This window comes from Chrysochloris asiatica, unplaced genomic scaffold, assembly GCF_000296735.1.
Source record: "Chrysochloris asiatica unplaced genomic scaffold, ChrAsi1.0 scaffold00487, whole genome shotgun sequence".
NCBI lineage: Eukaryota > Metazoa > Chordata > Mammalia > Afrosoricida > Chrysochloridae > Chrysochloris > Chrysochloris asiatica.
Window position 1 is genome coordinate 556,516 of NW_006409005.1, and position 6,362 is coordinate 562,877.

The 6,362-nt window shown below is 38.9% G+C and overlaps 1 protein-coding gene across 1 annotated transcript in view; it reads right to left on the reverse strand.

Annotated features, from left to right (window-relative positions):
• Window positions 1–4,980, reverse strand: part of OXCT1 (3-oxoacid CoA transferase 1) — a 251,550-nt gene extending 246,570 nt beyond the window's left edge. The window contains exons 1-2 of the mRNA XM_006877358.1: window positions 4,878–4,980; window positions 3,766–3,856 (exon numbers count right to left, since the gene is read on the reverse strand). The gene's annotated coding sequence lies outside the window, so the exon portion shown is untranslated. The remainder of the gene's footprint in view (window positions 1–3,765; window positions 3,857–4,877) is intronic.
• Between the last annotated feature and the right edge of the window lie 1,382 nt (window positions 4,981–6,362).

The window sequence follows — 6,362 nt, forward strand, 5'->3', positions numbered from 1 at the left end:
GCTATGGGTTGGAATCTACTTGAAGGCACTTAACAACAACATGTGACAAAATCATTGTTAATGAGGGTTTGTAAAGTGCCTTCTTTGTATTCAACGTAATATGTTATTAGCACCTACTAGACACCCATTTGGAGTCCTGGTGTGACCTGTAGGATAAGCACTAGATTGCTAACCACAAGGTCAGCAACTCAAACCTACCACTTATTCCTCAGAAACCCTGCACAGAGTTGTTATGAGCTGGAACCAACTCAATGGCACTTTAACAACAAGACACCTATTGTGAGTCCTGGTGTGGCACTATAGGATAAGCACTCGACCAAAGGTTGGTTTGAACTATAAGGTTGGTGGTTTAAACTTAGCAGCAGCTCCTCGGAAACCCTATACAGGGTTGCTATGAGTTGGAACCAACTCCACGGCACTAACAACAACACTGCATCCCTGGTAAGCCCCCAGTTATCTGGAAAAGCCAGCAAAGTATTGATAATCAAAAGTATTTTAAATAAACATAAAGTTAGATTGAAGGGCATGAGATGTGCTGAAGAAATATCAACTAACTGTGAGCAAGTTACTCTCCCTTTACAGATCAGTCATCTTTGTTAAGTATGGAACCCTCTAAACTCAGTGGTTCTAATATCTGTAAACACAGCAGCTGCAGTGTAGGGGATTATTTAATACTTCTTTGAGGCATAACCTTTGTAAACTACCACCAAACAACTTTTTCTTGGTAGGTCTGGGCAAGAGAAAGTGGATTATATGACTCACTTTTGAGCAATTGTTAACAGGATTGTGACTGTAACTACCTGGAAATCTGAAGAGCAGACTGATCAATATTACCATTCTGCTGGGTTTTAAATGAGCATCTCAGAAGAAGGAGAAGTGATCTCATTACCATCAAAAAAGAGCCAGGAGCAGAGCATGTCCTTTGGATCCCAAGATCCCTGCACAGTGAACCTCCTCAATCCAGGGATACAACGCTGTAACCCCAGAGGAGAAGCAGAACCAATAACTCAAGTGTAAACCAGACCATGATGGGGTGCCCAGCCCACAGAGCATGGAAAACTGAATGACTGTGGCCAGGAGGTTTGCTTGCAGAGTGGGGTGCCACCAGGCACTTAAATGGTGGGTGGGGAGGTGGGGGGGTGGGCAGCACTAACCCATGGAGCCAGAATTGAGTGTGTTCAGGCTGAGGCTTATGGTAGACTGGTATGCCCTGTGGGCATTTATCAGCAGCCCTAAAAGAGCTGTGTACCACTGGCCAGGCTGAGAGAGGCTTGCCTATGGGCATGGCTGAGGAAAGGATATCCTGACTGGAAGAACTTGGTCCTGAACATTTCTAATTCTGAACTGTAACCTGATAACCTCCCTCATAAACCCCATAACTATGAGTATGGAGCTGAGTTCTGTGTAACCACTACAAGGGATTACTGAACCCAGCTGGGCAGAGAGTACTGTATGAGGGATGGTTGGTGACATTTTTGGCAGAAGGGAATAAAACAACTGTAAGTAATAGGATCTATATAAAATACTAAGGGGCTTTAAAAAGTTCATGGAAAAATTCCATTATCTTTTCATTCCATTGTTTCATGAACTTTTGAAGCCCTCCAGTGTGGTGTTGTAGGAGAAGCACTATATCTCTAAACCGCAAGGTTGACAATTCAAGCCCACCAGTCACTCCTCGAGAACCCTATACAGGGTCACAGTGAGTCAGAACTGACTCAGGTGTACTTAACAAAAAGAAGTATATATCAAAGACAATCAACACAATTCCGTATATAAAAACTAAAAGGTGTCAAAGGAATTCAGAAGAGACTAATGAGAGTCAGGAAGTTCTGTAGTTAGAAAAGTTCTCGAGGATATGGAGCTGGAGTTGATCCTGAAAGTGTGTTACAGGTTGATCCATGTCCACAAAGTAGGGTATGTTCTAGTCCTATCCCCTGTGAGTGTGATCCAATTGGAAGTAATCATTATAGATGTAATTCACTAAATTATCATGAGGTCACACTGGAGTCCAGTGGTCCCGAACCCCATCTGACTATGTGCTCATTAGAAAAGAAGATACACAAAGACAGAGACACAGAGGAAAAACGCCATGGTAAGGTGTAAGCAGAGACAGAAATGAATGCAAACCAAGGAATGTATGAAACTACCAGAAGCTGGAAGAGAAGAGGAAGAATCATTCCCAAGAGGCTTTGGCAAGAACACAGCCTACTGACACCCTGAGTTCAACTTTTTAGCCTCGAGGCCACAGAAGCATACATTTCTGTGGTTTAAATCCACCCACTTTGCAGCAATTTGTTCTGGCAGCCCTGAAAAACTAGCATAAGTGGAAAGGACACAGACAGACAAAGGAGAGACAAGAAAGCATGCCAGGTAGGGAATAAAAGGCAAAAATGAATGCAAAAACGGAAGAATGAGCAGGAATGTAGCATCCATTTTGTTTACTAAGGAATCTGTGCTATTTCTTATCATCTGCATTGATAGGTTAAACTGGCAATTGTTTTGTTTTTTAATCTTTTAAGATTTGGGGAGATGGGGGAACCAAAATATTGATGGCTGGTTGCTATGGGTCACTCAACGGCACTTGACGACAACAACAACAACAACTATTTTGTACACAAATAGGTTTTTTCCACAAAAACTAGATATACCATAACATACTTGCCATTCTTAAAATGTTATGCCCAAATGTTAACCATTATTGTATGTGAACCTCCCATCACTAGGGCTGAAAGTATATAGCCTCCTCCTTCTAGCAAGATAAACAACTTGAGGGTTGATGATATTTCTTTATATATAATCTACAATAATGGGATACATGCTCAAGAAAGTCCAGTCACTGGGAAAAGACATGGGGTTTGGTACAACAGAGAATCTGAGGAAAACTCTCAATGAGATGGTCTGACACAATAGCCTCAACAATGGGCTCAAACCTACCAAAGACCATGAAGTTAGCTCAGGGGCAGAAAACAGTTCCTTCTGCTCCATATTAGAGCACCAGGAATTGGAGGCTAACTTGACAGCAAGGAACAGCAACAATAATGGCATAGTCAAAAGAAATAACTTGAAACAGATTTCAAATTAATTTCCACGTTGTTTCATGAACAGAGTTGGTCTGTAACAACATACAACATTAAAACTCAAAACAAACCCAAGGACACCAAGTCAACTTCAACTTAAAGCAACCGTGAATAAGGTTTCCGCGGCTGTAAATCTTTACAGGAACAGAAAGTCTCATCTTTCTCCCACAGAGCAGCTGGTGAATTTGAACTGTTGATCTTGTGGTTAGCAGTCCAGTGCGTATCTTATCCTACTAGTTGTATGTTGTATCCTCATACAACATTAAGGACACCTCTAAGGTTTTTTTTTGTTTTTTTTTAATATTCAATTTGAAAATGTATGAGGGAGCTTCAAAAAGTTCGTGGAAAATGGAATTCAAAGGGAGATTTTCCACCAACTCTTTGAAGCATCCTCGTATATTCAAATTTTAACAATGTATTTTAGATTTTAAAAAGCAAAAGAACACCAGGTTAAAGGGATATCAAATTAGAGCAAGTCTGCTTTACTTATGATTATGAAGGACTGTTAAAAATTATTTGGACAAATGCAATATCTACTCTTGACCTTGTTAAATACTTCTGGCTTCTTTTGATGTTTGGGTATATTGCTCATGTAAATGGGGGAAATTTTTAATCTCATTGATAAATTTTAAATATCATCAAGATTTGTCGTTTCTTTCAAGCCAAGTGTTTTGAACTGCACACTTACCCTGCATTGTTGCTGACTGCAGTTAGTCCCTTCACGCCTGTCTTTAGTAAAGCTCCTATAAGGTTCTCTGGAATTCCACATAGCCCAAAACCTGTAACAAGACAAAAGAGAAGCTATTTCTTTCAGGGAAACACAGGTGTTATTCTATATAAAAGAAAAATATATATATATATCAAGCACATTATTAGATTCATTAAACACAATCCACAGATAATCTCACCAACTCAATAAATGGTCATACAGTTGTATTCAAATGCCTTGCACCATTAATTCGCATCAAACATCATTGTCAAATCTTTGAATATAAGTAGAAAGCCAAATGCAATCACTTTATATGGCTATCCATTGTACATCTTACACTTAAGTACATTTCTATTACTGTCCCACTTTATACTTCAACCCTTATACAGTAGTTTCTCAAGCATGTGTGTTTTATACACCCAAATAGCTTTTGCAGAATTAGAAACCTGGGCTAATATCTACCATGCTTGTACATATTCCTCAATTTCTCAAATATGCATAGTGCTGCTTTAAAAGTGCACATTCAAGGGTATTATTATTATTATTATAATTATTATTTGAATGATTGGATGAATGGAGAGCAGCCCTGAAAAATATCTTGAATACTGTGACTAAGGCCTAGAAACCCAAAGAAACAGTCAGCAAATGTAATGAGTGTTAAGTTGGTGGTCCTAAAAGACATTCCAAATAAGCAGAAGCAGTAGAACTTGAGGGGTTCAACAACAAATAGGCTTACGGACTCTTCGTCTCATAAAATAAAGAGTAACCAGGTATGCAGGCCAATATGGTCAAAATAAACATTGCATGGTAAAAAGAGTTCCTAAGAATCTAGTGATTTTCCATAGTTATTAAGATATCACCACAGATAGTTTAAAACTTGAAACTTTTAACAGTTTGAAATTTCAGTTTTTCAAATTAATAAAACAAAACATCAGGTGCTGAACCTTACTAAACTTTCAGGAATGAGACACTAGGGATAAAGGAGGCCATTTTCAGTCTTTCTAATCTACACAGTTTTGCCATATGCTTTCACTGAGGCCCTACAGACAAAAGAATGTTACCACATAAAGGAAAGCAATGCTGTCACTCACCACCAACCAGTATCGTGGAACCATCAGGGATGTCTTTTATAGCTTCTACTGGATCTGAGTAAAATTTAGTATGACGACGACCACTGGTGGAAAAGTAGCAAACACTCCCCTATAAACAAGAACACACTGTTAAGTGAAGAACCACTTGGATATAAAGCTTTACTTTGAATATATAAAAATTCATTCATCACACACTCACACATACACACACAGTATGTATACACATATACTCACGCACAGAAGGTAATTCCATTACCTTTTCCTTCCATTTCTCCACAAACTTTTGAATCACCCTAGTATATGATAGGCACTTTAAGAAGACCATCCTTAAGAATAAGCTGGACATACTCTATCTATCCACAGATTCTCATCAGAGACCCTTATGATTAATGTCTTCCACTATGTAAAAGATAGCTCTAACTGTATCAGTTGTAGCCACCAAAAAAGAAGCTAAAGTAGATATCAAATTCATCAACACCTATTTTGATAACAATCTAACCTTCCATTTAATCAACAGATATTTGCTGAGATCCTACTACATGACTTTGTTGTCATTAAGTGCCTTCAAGTCATTTCCAACCTGTAGTGATCCTGTATAGGCTTTCCCAGGAGCAGCTGGTGATCTTGTACCACCTACCTTGCAGCTCAAACCAACTTTACAGTCCAGTGAGCGCATTAACCCACAGTGCCACGCCAAGACTCCACTATGTGACTAGTACTGTGCTGTTCACTGTAACCCAGTGAGGACTGAAGTAGGACTTAATCTTAGTTTTTTTAAAGACAAACTTCAAAAACATAACTACGTAGGGTATTACCAATAATACTACAAATACTATATACTCTGATGTAATATTAGGGGAGAGAATGGCTCCTGTTATGAATGATATTATAACCACTAAAAACTGAATAAGTCCTAACCCCTATAGCTATAAATATAGCCCTATTGGAAAATAGAAGTTTCCCTTTTGTTTTATGAAGTCATACCAGACTAGGGTGAGCCCTAACGTGAGTCAATTCTGAATGGTGGCTTCTAAAAAAAAGCACAGAATAGACACAAAGGTACACATGAGAGGAAAGATGCCAAGGAACACCAAGAAATCCTGGGGCTTCCAACAAGGAAGGATTCCCCACTATAGTCAATTCCCTAGTTTGGACTTCGAGCCTCCAAAACTGTGAGACAACACGTTGCTATTCTTTAAAGTCACCCAATTGTGCTGAGATTCTTTTGTTGTTGTTGTTGTTACTGTAGTATGTTGTAACTAAAACACTTCCTGAAGGAACCAATAAAGAATGGACAGCATCCAAGAAAACTCATCCCCCTTTGGAGCTTGAAGTTTCTGGATATTGTAAAACATTAGCAAACTATTATCTGCAAGGGAGGGGTGTTTAATCTCACCACAATGCACTGTTTAATCCAAAACAGGTTATCTGGAGATCATTCAAGGAATCTTAGTGACACAGTGGTTAAGCACTTTCCTATTAACT